The sequence below is a fragment of the Symphalangus syndactylus genome, chromosome 24, assembly GCF_028878055.3.
Source record: "Symphalangus syndactylus isolate Jambi chromosome 24, NHGRI_mSymSyn1-v2.1_pri, whole genome shotgun sequence".
NCBI classification, from domain to species: Eukaryota; Metazoa; Chordata; class Mammalia; order Primates; family Hylobatidae; genus Symphalangus; species Symphalangus syndactylus.
This window is the reverse complement of record NC_072446.2, coordinates 56,328,972-56,346,961: the sequence shown is the minus strand read 5'-3', so window position 1 is coordinate 56,346,961 and position 17,990 is coordinate 56,328,972.

Here is a 17,990-nt window from a genome sequence, read left to right as displayed (position 1 = left end):
AACTGGGGATAGATTGGTACAGTTTAAAGGGCAAAAGGGTTATCTTTTAGTTCCAATAAGCCTTTGTTTTGATGGGGCAGAGGAGAAACTAGAGAGCTCAATTATAAGATAAAGATCTAACTCAAGGTGTTTCTTACTTGATTTTCAAATTCATTCCAGTTGTTTCTTTAGAAGGGGACTCACATCAGATATCTTGCTAGTATAGAAAGTTCCTAAGCTGTACTGACAAACAAAACAGGCCCGTAGCCCTGTGACACTGTGCTTTACTTGCAAGATAAGGGGCTAAGGGAGGGGGGGACAAAAAACAAAAAAAAAAACCCTCAACCGAAAAACTCAACACATTTAAAAAAGGGGGCAGAAAATAGGACAAGGAAAAAAGTGGTTTATGTAACAGCAATTTTTTATAATAAGTGTGGGGACAGGTCCCATCGGGACGACATTAGGCTGTTAATTTTGAAATAATCATTGGAACCCAGCTGGACAGCAGCAAGGTTTGACGCCAGGAGCAAACACAGTCAGGAAGTGGAGGAGCAGATGACTCAGCCCACAGGGCACCAGAGGCGGGGATAATTTCTTTGCCCAGGGGAGTAGCAATAGTCATCTGTTGTGTAGGCATTACCAAGTTCAATTGTGTGAACGAGAATGGAGATCTGCTCTTCTGTAGCTTGTGAAAGAAATTAATCACAGCTCTCTGCATGACAAATTTTGGATTTTAGCTCACACAGTCCCTGAATTTTCCTTCAGGTTAAATTTTCCTTTCCTTGGGACCTCCTGTTACCTTTACTACAGCCCAACTCTCTCTTGCCCATTTTGCATCCCAATCCAAATATAAAACAAAACGACTGGGAATTGGTTCTAAATGCCTCTTTCACATCTGCTCAGGCCATCATTACAGAATTTCATTTGCAAAAAAAAAAATCAAGATGAAACCAAATGAGGCATTTTATTCTGGCATTTCATTTTATTCTACATATAGACAACGACAGGGCAGTGAGGAGTTTTGGTCTGTGGTCTCTTCCCAGGACTAACTAGAGCCTGACACAAGAAAACACACCCTTGATGCTTTTATTAATAACCTTTTTTTTTTTCTCTTTGAGATGGAGTCTTGCTCTGTCGCCAGGCTGGAGTGCAGTGGCTCGATCTCAGCTCACTGCAAGCTCCGCCCCCTCGGTTCAAGCAATTCTCCTGCCTCAGCCTCCTGAGTAACTGGGACTACAGGCATGTGACACCATGCTCGGCTAATTTTTGTATTCTTAGTAGAGACAAGATTTCACCATGTTGGCCAGGATGGTCTCGAACTCCTGACCTCAGGTGATCTGCCCACCTCAGCCTCCCAAAATTCTGGAATTATAGGAGGGAGCCACCGTGCTCAGCGTTAATAACCTTTTATATGTTGGGTACAGTTGTTCACCTTTGTAATCCCAGTGCTTTGGGTGGTCAAAGCCAGAGGATTATTTGAGGCCAGGCTTTGGAGACCAGCCTGGGAAACACAGCAAGACCCCATCTCTACAGTAAATTTAAAAATTAGCCAGCCATGGGGGCATGCACCTGTAGTGTAGTTCTGGCTACTTGGGAGGCTCAGGCAGAAGGATCACTTAAGCTCAGGAGTTCGAGGTTGCAGTGAGCTATGATCGTACCACTGCATTCCAGCCTGGGTGACAGTGTGAGACCCTATCTCTAAAAAAAGAAATTAGCAAGAAATAAAAAATAGAATAACCTCTTATAGTCCACCACCAAAACAAGGATACAGATAAAAAGTCCAAAATTGTGTGAAAGCACAATACTCAAAAATCTTTCCAAGACTACTCTCATGGAAAACTAAAATGAGTATAGGTTTAGATTTCTTAGCTTATTAACACAGTAATCAGTAAGATGGTAAATGTAGCTCAAAAAGCATGTTGAGGACATCAGGATGTATAGGTATATACAAAGATGGTGAAGAGTGCTAGGTTTAAGACTAGTGAATGAGCTCCAATGCAACCACACTCATAACCTCTCGCAATCTTCATTACCTGATAGAAATGATTTGCCTTTCCCAGACAAGATATATATGTTGAAGTGTAACTTCATAAAGTGTGAGTCCTCCATCAACAGTAAAGAGTGAGTCAGAGGTGCACTCCCCTAGTTCACACAACAATCCTTGGGTGCGTCTGTTGAGCAATGTTTCAGTATGCCACTGACAGGAGAAACTAACCTTAACCTTAACCTTAACCCTCTCTTGTCCTTATTTCCAAGTGTGGGGTAATTGTGTGAAACTCCCACTGGTTTCAGTTGAAATCATTTGTCATACATGCATGTTCACAAGTGCTTCAGCTAAGCAGGCCTGAAATGCCTCTAGTTTCCTGGAAATTTCATTAAAAGCCTTTGTCCTTCCTAAAATGTCCCCTTTTGAAATCCTACACTTCAAAGTATCAGCCTTATACTGTATACTTATGTACAGGGTAAGATATTAATTCAAAGAAACTTAATGCGAGCAGTTAAATTCCTTTCATCTAAACATGACTTTCTTCTTTCTCCTTGGTGCTACATTTCACTCAAAGCTGCATGAAAGTATAGCAGGAGAAATGAGCTGAGTGTGTTCTGCAAATAGGTCAAGCTGAAGCAGGAATGTTTTCCTGTGCTGAATTAAAAGTTTTCCGTTTCATTTATCAGTAGAATTAAAAGTTCTCTGATGTTTCTCTAAGTGTCATACATATACGAAACAGTGTAAAATTGAAAAAAAAAAAAACCCAAATGCTGTATTGTTCATTTCTGTTCTTTGGGACTCTACAGTTTAAAAAAGAAAGAAATTAAAGAATTTTGAAAGTAAAAGTTATCTTCAAATATTATATTTCTTCTTAATGAGATTTTTTACCTTTAAAGCAGATGCAGCAAGGACAAACTTTGGTTATTCTTTTTAAAGAGATATAAACTGATTTGTTTCATGCTTATATGAACCTGATTTCTCTATATTTGCTTTGCCATTTATATATAGAGGAGTATTTGCCTTTATGAGTCTTTTTCGTCTTGCATGCACTAATTAGTAGTTTAAGAGAGGTGAAAGCACTTATTTTTCCATTTTTCAGTAATCTGAGCATTTATAAACCAGTGTTTGTGTATTTTAAAAAGTGGCTATTTGTGAGCCTAAGAAAATTTCACAAGACTGTTGCTAAAAGAATAATAGGATGTATCACATTTTAGTGTTTAATTATCTTTTAATTTACTTTGATAATTATTCTGGGTAGAATTGTCCCCCCCCCGCCAAAAAAAATATATGTTAAAAGTCCCATCCCTCAGAACCTGTGAACGTGACCTTCTTTGGAAATAGGGACTTTGCAAATATGATCAAGTTAAGATGAGGTCATAGGTGATTGGGGTAAGCGCTAATCCAATGATTGATGCCCCTTCAAGAAGAGGGAAACCTGGGCCGGGCACGGTGGCTCACGCCTGTAATCCCAGCATTTTAAGAGACTGGGGCGGGTGGATCAGCTGAGGTCAGAAGTTCAAGACCAGCCCGGCCAACATGGTGAAACCCCATCTCTACTAAAAATGTAAAAATTAGCCAGGCCTGGTGGTGTGTGCCTGTAATCCCAGCTACTCGAGAGGCTGAGGCAGGAGGAGTGCTTGAACCTGGGAGGCAGAGGTTGCAGTGAGTTAAGATCGCGCCATTGCACTCCAGCCTGGGCGACAAGAGCAAAACTCTGTCTCAAAATAAATAAATAAATAAATAAGTAAATAAATAGAAGTAAATAATAAAAAGAAGAGGGAAATGTGGCCACAGACACAGAGAGAGAACCCCAGGTGACCTCGGAGGCTGAGAGTGGAGTGATGCTGCCACAAGCCGCGGAATGCCAAGGACTGCCAGCCGTCGCCGGAAGCCAGGAAAGAATGGAACAGGTCCTCCCCGTGACCCCCAAGAAGAAAACAACCCGGACTGACTACAGACTTCTGGCCTCCAGAGCTGTAAGCGAAAATGGCTCTGTTGTTTTAAGCCATCAAGTTTGTGGTAATTTGTGACAGCAGCCCTGGGAAATGAGCACAGGGGTGATTCAGATCCTACCCTGAAACCATCCCAAGTTGATGGATGCACCAAGTCTTTGTAATTTGAGCTGAACTACTTACAAGAAAGCGTTGTGACTATCAATGAAGGTGAGAATATTTTACAATCCTGTTTAAGCCCTCTGTGTCTATTTCCAGTGTGGGGCCATGCTATAAACAGGACCAACAGACCTCTCTGCTTTTGCCACCATCGAAAAAGCATTTCCGTGGGAGATCCATATTAGGTAGTACCTGGAGATGCCAGGACCACAAAACCCCTGCCCAGCGTTATACACACATACGCCCTCCAACCCCCAGGATGGGATCAGATCCCTCTGTGATTCTGCCAAAGGCTGAGGCTGGCCATGGGTTTGGGGGATGGGGCTGAGACCAGGCGGCAGGGACTCCGTCTAGTGGGGATGGGATGCACAAGAGAGATGAAAGCTTCTGCAGCTTCTGCTGCCGTGCGCTCTTACATAGGACAGCCAAGGGCACAGGCCAGAGGGCAGACAGACAGGGGAGTGGGCTCTCTCTAGGAAACATCAGCTCCAAGGGGGACTGAGCTCCTTTGGAAGGAGCTGGAGCTGGCGTGAGACAAGGGCAGACACCCTCCAGGTGGATGGGACGATCACGGTTCCAGCCTTTGGACATCTGGAAGGCAAGTAGGGACAGAAAGCATGTGGGAACTGGGGCAGACAGTGGCCCATTTCCCACTCTGCTGTGTGGACATCAAATGTTCCCCCAAGGGGGCTTCTAGCTTGAGAGAGCCATTGTTCTCAGCATTCATTTGCCCAATGAGCCATGGTTTTGGAGACCAGGGTATGATTCTCCAAAACACAAGTGTGTTGGACCTACCCACATAGGAGATCCATGGAAAATACTAAGTATTAGTCAATTCCATTTCTCCCATTGTGGCCCCAGTCCACACCCTAGGAGGCATCCTACAGGTGGTTATCATTATTTATTCACTCTGCAGAGATGCCCTTTTTTCCTCTGGCCTTTCCTCATTGGTCCATGTAGGTTTCTTCAGCCACCCGGGGGTGTGGCAATCCTATGGCACTGTCTTAGGCCTGTGTGCCTCAATACCCCTCATCCATAGTTCTTCTGACCCCACACCATGCTAAGTGAAAGAGAGCTGCACAGTCTTGCCACGTCGCCGGGCCCCAGCCTGGAAAGGAGACCCAGATGCCCTGCTAGTCTTAGCTCCTCATTCTCTGTAGGGAATCTGTAATTCCTGCTGATCACAATCAGGAGTTACAAGGGTAAAGGGCACTCGAGCCTTTCCTCTAGAGGGCTTAAACTTACACAATGTCTGGTCAAAACCATCCTATATTGATTTTTTATTACTTCACACTTGAATAAGTAACATCATCTTTAAGTTTAGATTGCGACTCAAGTGCCAACTACAAATTGCACTGAAATGGAAGAACTCAAATGCATGCCTGGACCAGCATCAGGTGCCTTCCAGAAGTACTGGACATGTAGAGTTTAGGTAGTAAGCTGCCCATAGAATTTCTACTCTGCATAAACATAAGCACAGGACTAATCAAAATTGCCCAGAAGATATTGGAATATTCTTTTCTATTCAATTAAAAAATGATGTCATAGTTTGCTTAAGGGCAGAGTGCATGGAAGTCCCCCTGATGTCACTTATTCAGGTCACCACTGACAGCCAGAATTTCCCCAGGAGGTCATTCAAGGATCTCTGAGTCCTTCAGTCTTCTGGGGTCATCCTTTCCTTTAATATCCAAATAAAATGTCCAAAGAAGTAGAGCTCAAAATGGTAGACTAATCACATGCATTTGCTGCCCTACCCTCCCCAAATCCCTTAGAATGAAAGTAAAGAGCTGCAAGAGGAATTAAATCCATAACAGTAATGGGATCTGTATGAGGCTCATCAAGAACTGTGAAACTATGGTAAATTAAATGAAAACACAAGCAGATATGAGGATACTGATGGATAAAACAAAGCAATGAATGAAAGATCAAGTCCAGACAGATTCTTGTGAATTTTACAACTTGGAGGGATTTAAAAGAAAAAGTCTCCAGAGGAAAAGACAATCAGATCAGCTATAAGGAGAAGGAGATTCAGAATAACATTGATTAGACTTCTTTCATCCACACCAGTCAGTAAAGCACAGTGGAGAAATGCCTTCAAATTAAGAGGGAAAAATATTTTGAACTAAAATGTCATTGTTAGCCAAAATATCCACTGAACATGAATAATATATATTCTCAGATATACACAGCCTGTGAAAGCCTTTTCTGCAACAAAATAAGAGAGAAAACAAAATAAAACAGGAAGACTTGAGATTCTACAAAACAACAGATTTACCCACAGAAGTATGGAGGGAAAAAAATGCCTTGGGGTTATAGCTCCCAGCAGATCTAGACAACAGCCAATTTAGATTGGAGCAGAAATGCAGGATTCTCTGGAAACATGTCTTCAGAGAGAAAGTAAATCCCTTAGTTAGTGTGATTAAATAGCTGGATATTTCTCAAGATGTATAATGATAAATGTCCTCTGTTGACAATATAAATATAAGGAAGGAAGGAAGGAAAGAAGGAAAGAAGGAAGGGAGGGAGGGAGGGAGGGAGGGAGGGACTTTAGCAGAGGTACTATCTAAGAAAATGATGGTTAAAACATGAAGCAAGCTGAAATATAGCATGGTTGTGATTTTGAGGAGTTGAAGGAAGGCAAGAAAAGAGAATTTATTTGACCTTGATGCTAGAAAAGAAGGTCTAGAAAACAGAATTGCGATTATAGGGCAGAATGTGCCTGTTACAGTAAATCCGTAGCTGATAGGATAGGAAGAAAGAGTTCTATCAATTAAGGTAGTTAGAAAACATTTGTTCTCCATAAATTTTCTCTTCTCTTGTATCTTTTAAGTTATATTGTTTGTTGTTCAACAGCCATGCACAATCCCACCTCCACACATTTGATCTTGAACTTCAGCCTCTTTCTCCAGCCTAGCTAAGCCTACCGTCAGGCTCCAGCCGAGGGCCAGCTTCTCCGTGCTCTCTCCTTTGGCAACCCAGTCTACAGTGATCTCATTGCTGAAACCAAAAGGATGCTTCGGGACTGCGTCACAAACTCAAACTGACATACCAGATGGATAATCTGAATAATGTGCTCTTAATACTGCTTATGAAAATCAAAACACATGCAAAATTTAGTATCAAAGGGAAATTTCAACTGCTTGTTTGGAAAACTTCCCTGAAAGAGGGGAATCTGATCTATGATTGAATTAATATTCTCGATGATTTCAACTTTCAGAGCAAAAGCAACCCAGAGCCTTATTTTCTGGCCACCATTTTATTAATAACATTTAAACCTGAACACCTGCCTCTTTCCTTACTGAGCAGAGCAGAAAAATGAGATTAGTCCCTGTGAGCATTTTGCTACATGGATGTCAAGCCAGGGTGTGCTAGCGTCACCTAGGGAGCTTTTAATTGTCCTGACACCCAGGCCACACGCCAGACCAATTACATCAAAATCTCTATGGGGGAGGCCCAGGCACCCCAGGCTTCTGGGGTGATTCCAGTGATCGAGAATTTCTTTAAAGGCTACAGCTTCTCAAATAGGGACACTTCCAGAATCTTAGATACATATTAGAACCATCTGGAAGCTACACAATTTCTTAGGCCTGGGTCCCATTTTAGAGGCTCTAACTAGGGTGTGACCTCGGCTTCAGGATTTTAAGACTCCCCAGGTGACTGTAATGTATAGCCAGCATTGAGCTCACTGCCCCACAATAGAACAGAGCACTAAAGGGGACGGGCTCTGTACCAGGAGTTGAAGAACCCCACACTTAAGGAGATAGTAGAAGAGACATGGAAAGCCACAGAGGCAAACAATGACATTTTTGGGAACGTAAGCTTTTCACCCAGAGTATTAGAGAGCTAGAGAACCAGGGAGTGAATTAGGAGATTAATTCTTGCTAACTAGGTAGAGGGGTCCAGGTAGGGCACTGAGAGAAGAGTTTGAAAGGAATCTTCTAATTTCTGACCTGGCCTCTTTCGCACAGAAATCAGCCACAGCCACCGAGCTGCAGGTATTAAGAGGGAGGCTCTCAGGGCAGCACACAACCCTCTGTGCTGAAGGACCATTGAAACGAGGGCTGGCACAGCACTGGTGGAACTGGCTTCTTTCCAGTGCTCCTTCTTCTACAAGTTTAAAGGTGAAACCCCAAGGACCAATGTCATCTGGTGGAAAACCGACGAATGGCAGTGACCAACAGTTGTTCTCCAGGACCTGGGTTCTCCTTGTGGGGTTCATTCTTTCTCCTCTCTTGTTAGGCACTACCCTAAGTAGTAGGCAAAATGTCCGATGATCTCCAGCCCCGGAGTTATACTCCAAAGAATTCTCCCTCTTCAGTGTGGGCAGGAATTGCGACTTGCTTCTAGCCAACAGAATGTGGCAACAGTGATGGAATGTCACTCCTGTGATTATGTAATGGCATGTCATAAAATGCCATCTTCCCAGAGTGCCTAAGAGTGAGAGATGCTCTTCTGCTGACCCTGAAGAAGTGCCCATGGAGATAGCTACAAGGTAGGGGACTACGGTTCTCCTGGGGAGCTGCAAGTCTGAACATATAAAGGGACAACGGCCAGACCATCTGTAAAAATAGAACTCTAACCAGCAACCTGCAGCAGCTAGCCCAGGAAACCAACCAATTATCTGCAGGAGCCAGCCCAGGAAGCCAGTCTGCTATTTACAAGTCAATCTCATATAGGAAGTCAGACCACCAAATCTAACAACTGCTCCGAGGAACCAAACAATAACCCCTGTAACAATCAGTCTCACACTGCCAGGACTTGATTAGGAACAGACAGCTTCCCTCATTTTGTTGCTAATTTCCAACTAAGGACAAACCAGAGAGAATTAAATATGCACTTTCAACCAGTTACATGGGACAACCTTCTACCCTTAGCCCACCTACAGAGTCCTCATCACAACAGCCTCTATCAAGGCACACCTGAAGCCTTCCCTTTCTTCCTGGATAAGGTTTTCCAACTCCTCAGCCTGGGAGTGAGAATTAGCAGCATCTTGGACAGTAGTGACTTTGACAAAAGCCATTTCAGTCTAGTACTGGGGACAGACTGGAGCAGGCTGAAGAGCAAATGGTAGATGAGGAAGCCAAGACAAATAACATAGACAAGAGTAACACAATCTAAGAGTTATAGGTGATCTAGACCAGCAGTGAACAAATTTTTGTAAACAGCCAAATAGTATATTTTAGCCTTTGTGAGCCAGATGATTTTATTTTATTTTACTGAAACGGAGTCTCACTCTGTCACCCAGGCTGGAGTGCAGTGGCACAATTTTGGCTCACTGCAACCTCCACTTCCCAGGTTCAAGCGGTTCTCCTGCCTCAGCCTCCTGAGTAGCTGGGACTACAAGTGCACACCACTACGCCTGGCTAATTTTTTGTATTTTTAGTAGAGATAGGTTTCGTCATGTTGGTCAGGCTAGTCTTGAACTCCTGGACTCAAGTGATCCGCCTGCCTCGGCCTCCCAAAGTGCTGGGATTACAAGCATGAGCCACGGTTCCCAGCCCCAGATGATTTTTTAAATGTAGGTTTAATTATTATTAATGTATAGTGAAGCCAACAAGCCACTGAATGAGATGATTGCCATTGAATGAGATGATTGCCATTGAAAAGATAGCTTGTTACAGTTCCCAAGAGGAGGGGCACATCATGCAATTGAGGGAGGTCACACTGTGAAGTATCAAGGTTGGTCAGGAGGCCGAGGAAGTGAGGGGAAAACATGGGCAGGAGCCTCTGTGTGTGTGGGGCGGCGGGGGGCGGTTTTGTAGGAATGGGCAAGGCAAGGTAAACAGGCTTAGGACAAGCTGGTTTGAATAACTTCAGTGGGCTCTGGGGCACAGTGATTATCCCTAGCTGTCTGGTGCCTGGCCCTGGGGTGATTAGGGCAGGTGGATAGTGGTCCAAGTCTGAGAGCCCAACAAAAGAGGTGGTTGGGTATGGGTTTCAGATGGGTTGATTTGCATTAGGAAGCAGCATTCCTGGACAGAGTTGTTTGTTATCTCTAGGAATTAGCTAACTCTGAGAGGGGCAGTCCCTTCCAGTGTCCTCAGAGCCCTGTATGTCAGAGCCTCAGAATTAAAAAAAAAGAAAAACATGCTTAATACAGATGTTCTCTGTTGCAGCTACTTAACTCTGCTGTTGAAGTGTGAAAGCAGCCACAGACAATATATAAATGAATGGGTATGGCTGGGCCCCAATAAAATTTCATTGACAAAAACAGGTGGCAGGCCAGGTTTTTCATGCAGGCTGCAGTTGCTGACCCATGTCTAGATGAAGGAATCATTACAATTAGAACCCGTGCAGTAATCAATGGTTTCCCTAAAGAAAAGGTTTTAGAGCTGAAAAAGAAATCCTTAGATAAATCAAAAATTTAACTCTGTTGTACACCAAATCAATGAAGAAGTATTCATACTCCAACACATACTGGGAAATAGCTTAAAGTAGGAAATTAAAACAAATTCTTAAAGTATATAAAATTAGTGTCTATAATAATGAGGAAAGACAATCAGGCTGAACCCAAACTTGTCATTGAGATTAAACATTAGAAAGTAATAAAGCAGTGTTTATTGATTTTTGAAGGGAAATCGTATCAGTTATCTATTGCTGTGTAACAAACTACCCCAAAACTTAGTGGCTTAAAACAACAGTTACTTCTTTTTCATCATTATATAGGTTGGCTGGGCTCAGCTGGTGGTTCTTCTGCATCCTGTGTTACCTGTTGGAGTCACTGACATGGCTGCATTCAGCTGGAAACAGCTAGGGTTGGATCATCCAAGATGGCTAGAGCCTCAACTAGGGTAACCAGATGGCAGAAAGCTGTCTAGGATTCTTTCCCACTACATGGTATCTTGTCATTCAGCAGCCTTTTGCAAGATTCTTTACATCGTTTTGGATCCTATGATGAGAAAAATTGGGGTAGCCAAAGCTTTAAAGTCCCAAGGCAAAAAATCTCACAGCATCATTTCTGACACATTCTCTTGGTCAAAGCAGTTCAGAAAATGAGACTAGATTCAAATAAAGGGGAAATAAACCAACCTCTTCATGAGAAAAGTGGTAGATGTGCATATACCAGGATGGGAAAAACTGTCAGGGGCCATTTTTGCAGATAATCTACCACAGAAAACAAAATTCCATACACATTTGTGTGTAAAGAGATAAGAAAAACTTTTTCAGAAACACGTATGCTTAGAAAACTTATGATCTTTATGTTCTTCTTGAAAAAAGTGTTTTGTTATATTCTTTCTATTCTGATGAAAAGGTATATCATTAAGAATGGCAAAGACAAGATATGAAAGACGGGAGAGTAGATATTGAAACAAGTTTAAATAAATAATTAAATCTAAGTCATTGTTATAAGTAGAATTGAAATCTGTAGATACAAAATAATTCTTGAAAGACAAGTCATATAGTCTAAAAATAATGATTCACTAATCCAAATATCTGTTTTAAAGTTCAGAGTGTATAAACAAATACTAGAGAAAGAAGAGGGAGGCTGGGCATAGGCTGTGAGTAGGGAACTGGGAAGCATGATAAATTCCATGTTGACACGGGCAGAGCTGTGTATTTTTTATTCCGGTAGTTAAGGTAGGCAGTTTTCAGATAAATTAAAGATAACCGGAACTCTATTTTCCACCCCCTAAAACTGGTCCTGTCTCAATAAAGGGACCCACAATTCACCCAGGTACTCAGCAGAAAGCCAAAATCCATGTGTGATCTCTCTTTTCTTCCCCTTTGTAGGACTTCTGCAACATGCCCTGAAGCCTTATCTTCTGAAATATTTGCAGGAAAGGTTTAGTGTATGTCTTAGTCTGTTTTGTGTTGCTGTAACAGAATACCTGAGTTTGGGTAATTTATAATGAACAGAAATTTATTTCTTACAGCTCTGGAGGCTGAGAAGTCCAAGGTCAAGGGACTGGGATCTGGCAAGGGCCTTTTTGCTGCATCATCACATGGCAAAAGGTGGAAGGGCAAAAGGGAACAAGATGGGGCAAACTCACCCTTTTATAAAGCCCTCGATCCCACCTTGAGCCCTCAGGGCCTAATTATCTCTTAAAGGTCCCATCTTCAATACTGTTGCAGTAGCAATCAAATGTCAACATGAGTTTTGGAGGGGACAAACATTCAAACCATAACAAGGTGTAAACACATACCCACATGCATGTATACATGCACGGACACATTTTTTTAATGCCACTATCTCATTATAACTTCTTATTTTAAACATTCTCAAAGGAGGCAATATATATTCGGTTAATGTAAGCAAATATTTGGTACTTTAAGTCACCCTACAAATTTAATAAATTTATTGATAGCTAAATTCAACTAAAGTATAATCCAAATTGTATTCAAATGTACTACAGAAGGGATATGTAAAATAGCTTGCCCAGTGGGTCCTACCTTCAAAGCTTACCTTGAATTCACCCACTCCATTCCATCTCTAACCCTCTACCTAATCAATCTACCATCCGTTGCCTGGGGACTGCAAGTCTACTTCTTTGGTCTCCCTCTACCATTCATTGTTCATCTCCTCCCTGCTATCCTTTCTCCCTACAGCCTTCTTTGTGGCCACTTTTAAACATACAAAGCTGATTGAGCCATTCCTTGCTGGAACATTCCCTGAGGACTCTCCCTAAGCCTCTAGCTCCAGCCCCAGTGGGCTTCTTCATATTCCTTGACACCCACCTTAAGGCTTTGTCTCTGGCTGTTCCTTCTGCCTGGACTGGAATATTTCTCAGGTACTCATCTGTCTGCATTCTTGTTGTCATCTATTGCAGCTTAAGCAAAACCTTCTCAGGGAGGTCTTCTCTGATAGCCCAAATTAAGTCAGCCCCCAGCCACTCTTCCTCACACTATTCTGTTTGTTTTATTCATGGTATGCATCATGACCTGCATATCTTCGTATTTAATTGTTCATGTGTTTATTGTCTGCCCCCCTGTTAGATGATAAGTACATTGAAGGAAAGATTTGATCTGTTTCATCACATATCCACAGTACCAAGGACAGTACCTGCCACCCCATAGATAATCAAAAGTTTTATATTGAAAAAAGAAATGACTCCAGGCTCAGTGGCTCACACCTGTAATCCCAGCACTTTGGGAGGCCAGGGCAGGTGGATCATGAGGTCAAGAGATTGAGAGTAGCCTGGCCAACATGGTGAAACCCTGACTCTACTAAAAATACAAAAATTAGCTGAGCGTGGTGTCGTGAACCTGTACTCCCAGCTATTCGAGAGGCTGAGGCAGGAAAATCGCTTGAACCCAGGAGGCGCAGGTTGCAGTGAGCCAAAATCGCACCACTCCACTCCGCTCCAGTCTGGTGACAGAGCAAGACTCCATCAAAAAGAAAAAAAAAAAAAAAGAAGCACTATGGTTAAAACAACAAATATACTTTCCAAATGACTGGAGAATATATAAGGAAATGGAGCACAGTCAGAACTTAGGAATTGGCAAGGTTTCATAAAACCCAAAAGCATAAAACAAGAGGCAGAAATTAAACCAAATTTATTAGTTGGGTTTAAAACAAAATCCAATCATGGTATATGTTGCTTTAAATGTACTCCTCCAAAATAAAATGATGCAGAGAGACTTAAAACAAAGGGTGGACAAAAATTTACACGTGGATACAAAGACAAAGACAGCAGGGATCGTGATATGAATTTCAGTCAAAGAATAGATCAAGGGAAACACATTGAATGGGGCAAAGGAGTTTTATTACACCAATAACTATGTAGTCCATGGCAACGTGATACTACACGTACATATTTATGTACTGTGTAACACAGCATGAAAATGCTGGAATAAGAACAGTTGAAAGTCAAAGAAAAATGTCAGAATTCTGATTGAAATGGAAGATGTTAATACACCCATCCTAAATCCATTTTCTTCACAAAGATGGGTAGGGGAGAAGGCAGAATATAGTCTAGAAGACTGTTTGGAAGATGAAAAAATAAGGTAAATGACATAAAGACTTAGAATAAATATGCAAGATGAATGAACTTTAATTATTGCTCATGTTCACTGATAAACAATTTTTTAACAACTACTGTATGCTCAGCCTAGAACTAGATTATGGGGCTTGCTTAATATGCCTTTTGTTCAGATAACTATGGAGATATTTTTTCAAAATTGGTCATACACTAGATCACAAAGAAAGCCCCAATTAATTTCCAAAAACAAAAATGCAGAAATTGAACAAGTTACATTTCTTCACCACAATGCAATAAACCTGGAAACTAATAACAAAAATTTAAAGAGCAACAACAAGGAAATCTCAACCCTTGGAAATTTTTAAATGATTTAAATACTAAAGTCAAAGAGGATATCAAAATCTTAAGTAATTTTGTATAAGATTGCCTTCACACTTGTGTTTTCAATTTTCTCGCCAGAGCGACTCCATCTTGAATACGGACGGGATGGGTAAAATAAGGCTGAGACCTACTGGGTGACATGCCCAGGAGGTTAAGGCATTCTTAGTCATAGGATGAGATAGGAGGTCGGCAGAAGATACAGGTCACAAAGACCTTGCCAATAAAACAGCATGTGGTAAGGAAGCAGGCCAGATCCCACCAAAACTAAGATGGGATGAAAGTGACCTCTGGTTGTCCTCATCGCTCTTTGTATGCTAATTATAATACATTAGCATGCCAAAAGGCACTCCCACAAGTGCCATTAAAGTTTACAGATGTCATGGCAACATCTGGAAGCTACCCTATATGAACTAAAAACGGGAGGAAACCTCAGTTCCAGGAATTGCCTATTGCTTTCCAGGAAAACTCATGAATAATCCATTCCTTGTTTAGCATATAATCAGGAAGTAACAATAAGCATAAGCAGCTGAGTAGCCTAAGCGGCTACTAAGAAACTTTGCTTTCACTTTACTCTATGGATTTGCCGCTAATTTTTTCTTGCATGAGAGCCAAAAGCCCTCTCTTGGGACCTGGATCGGGATCCCTTTCGGGTGATGCTTTTTCTTCAGATTAACTAAGGATTCATACAGTATTTTAAATATTTAAATAATTCATAAACATGTAACTTGAAAAGTTAAGGGCCCATGCCAGGCACAGTGGCTCATGCCTGTAATCCCAACACTGTGGGAGGTCAAGGGAGGTGGATTACTCGAGCTCAGGATTTTGAGACCAGCCTGGGCAATATGGTGAAACCCCATCTCTACAAAAAACACAAAAATTAGCCAGGCATGTTGGTGCTCACCTGTAGTCCCAGCTACTTGGGAGGCTGAGGTAAGAGGATCACTTAAGCCTGGGTGGTGGACATTGCAATGAGCCAAAATTGTACCACTGCACTCCCGCCTGGGTGACTGAGAAAGACTGTTTCCAAAAGAAAAAAAAGTTTAAGGGCCCAGTAATCCCACACTCCAGGGATAATCACTGACTCCTTTCTTTGAGATTCTGAAACAAAGATATAAATTAAAAAGTAGGAAGAATGTATCCTTTTCAAAGAAAGGAATGTCCTTTCAAAGGAAGGAATGTCCCTTCCTTTATAGAAACTCCTCTCTCTTGTGAACCATATCTTTGGAGAGGGAGATGCAGAGTTATATAAGAGTTATATAAGCACTGTTCAGGTAATTTCTAATACATGGAAATAGTTAAGTATCTTCTGATATTCTCTGCTATCTTCTGGGGTAGCTATGCTATGGGGCTTGAGCAGGGTAATGTTACCCAGTATCAGCAGCCACCAACAAATAAGAATTGCTGTAATGATCATGATGATTATTTTATAGCTCAGACCCCAGAGTAAAAAATTGCACTTTTCAAATCATTTACACATGACATTCACCTCTACCTGCCCTGCTCAGCAGAGGAGAGGAGAGAAACAAATTGCTGAGTTGCCAGCTCTGGGCAACGCTTCCAGAACCAACACTGCTTGGTTTACTTTAAAGGGGAAATAACTTCATTAGAAATGACATTTTCTTGGCTAGCCGGTCCCCAAGCCTGCAAAAGTGGCCCATGAGCACTTGTGCTCTCTGTAGCTGACTGAAGCGGCCACTCGAGTCTCTTGGGACCCTGGGATGGGAGGTCAAATCTGCCAAAAAATGAGATAAGTCCATGTGTCCTCATGGGTTTTCTTTGATGAGTGTCTCTGTTTTAAAGTGCAGCCTCCCCAGCACTCTCTCTTCCTCTTCCTGGTTTAGCTTCAATACTATGGCTTGAATACCACACATTCACCTTGTTTGTCTGGTTTATTGCCTCTCCCTCCCCATTAGATTGTGAGTTCAGAGAGAACATGGGGATTTTTCTGTTTAGCTCACTGCTGTAGCTCCAGTGCCTATGACAGTGCTTGGCGCATAGTAAGTACTCAATAAATACTTTTGAATAAATAACCCCCGAATTCATTTCTATGGTAAAAGATGTCTTCCTGGGGAAGAGCAGAGCAAAATGGCCCCCAAGTTCTGGAAGAGACTGAGATTCTAGGACCATCCATGGAGCAATGTGGGCAGAGGAAGCATGTTTTCAAGAGAGTGGGTGGAAGGGGAGAAAGGAAAACTTGACAGGAAGAAAAGAGCAGAGGCCAGGTGTCTTCAGCACTTACCTGGCACCCTTTATCTATAAAACTGGGTCACTGCGGCTGAAAAAGGAAGAGAAGAGAGAGGGACATGGGGCCAGGTCTACCTCTCTGTCCACTTCTCCCTTTTGCCCATGTATCCAACCTCTTAGGAATTGCTGTCAGCTCGACCTTCAAGATAAATAAGAATCCAACTACCTCTCTCCGCCACCCCTGCTCTGAGCCTGCTACCAGCCACCATCTCTAGCCTGAACTATTTCAATCGCCTCCTCGCTTATTTCCACCTCTGCCCGGACAGTGGGATCTCCAAAAAGCATTAGACTGAGCTCTCAGCAATAACAGATCAGGTCATCCTCTGCTCAAACCCTTATGGCTCAAATCCCACCTTCCCCGAGGTCTACTCTGACCACACCATCTATTTAATTCTGTGACCTGCTCCAGACACAAGCACTCTGGGCCCCCATATTCTTTTTCTTGTTTTCCCTATCACCGACGTCTTCCAACACCCCAAATAATTTACTTAGGGATGGCCATGGTATACCCTCCGTCTCCCACCTCTTCCCTGCAGGCCTTCAGCTCCCCCAGGTGAGGGAGACCTTTGCTTTGTTCACCGACATATCCCCAAGCATTAGAACTGCGCCTGGCACCAGCAGGTGTTCAATTATTTATTTAATGGGTGACTTGGAGCAGAAACAGAAGCGCAATGGGCTGTTTTCCTGGGATCTGAGCTGATGATAAATGATAAATAAGTCTTGGGATTTTAGAAGGCAGGAATCACGAAAACCAACACCAATGAAATCCAAGTCTCCTCTGCTACTGTCTGAAGTGGAACAGAACAGAAATAAGGTCTGTTTTCTTTCCGCTTCGCTGTTCTGTTTCTGTCCGAAACAACCGTCTCTCTGACACCTTCGAGATGTCCCTTTGTCTCTTCGAGGTTCCCTCCGTGACACTGGCTACTTTGTAACTCTAACACTGTCAGCAATTAATTCCCAAAGGTGAGGTCCCCGTGGGAAGTGGGAAAACCCAGCGAATCACCAGGGACCCGCCTGATTCCGAAAAGGCTGGACGCTGGCGGGGAACCGGCCCCGCAGCTCCCGCGTCCCCGCCTGCCTGCGCGGCCTTCAGCTGGGGTTACAGAGGGCTCCCAGCGCCGATCCAAACCGCGTTCCAGGCGGGGTGGGCGGGCCCCCGGCCAGCGAGGCCGAAGCAAAACAACCCGCCCAGGCGTCCAGAGCGTATCCAACCCTGGAGAACCTGCCCCGGGACCAAGAGCTGCAGCCAGCTCAGGCCTCTCTAGTGGGGCCTTTCCAGCCCCTGCGACAGATCCCGGCATCTGTAGTTGGGCGGAGGGGCTCGTTATGGGAAAGGGGTGCGTGCGCGTTTGTGCTAAAACAAGAAAG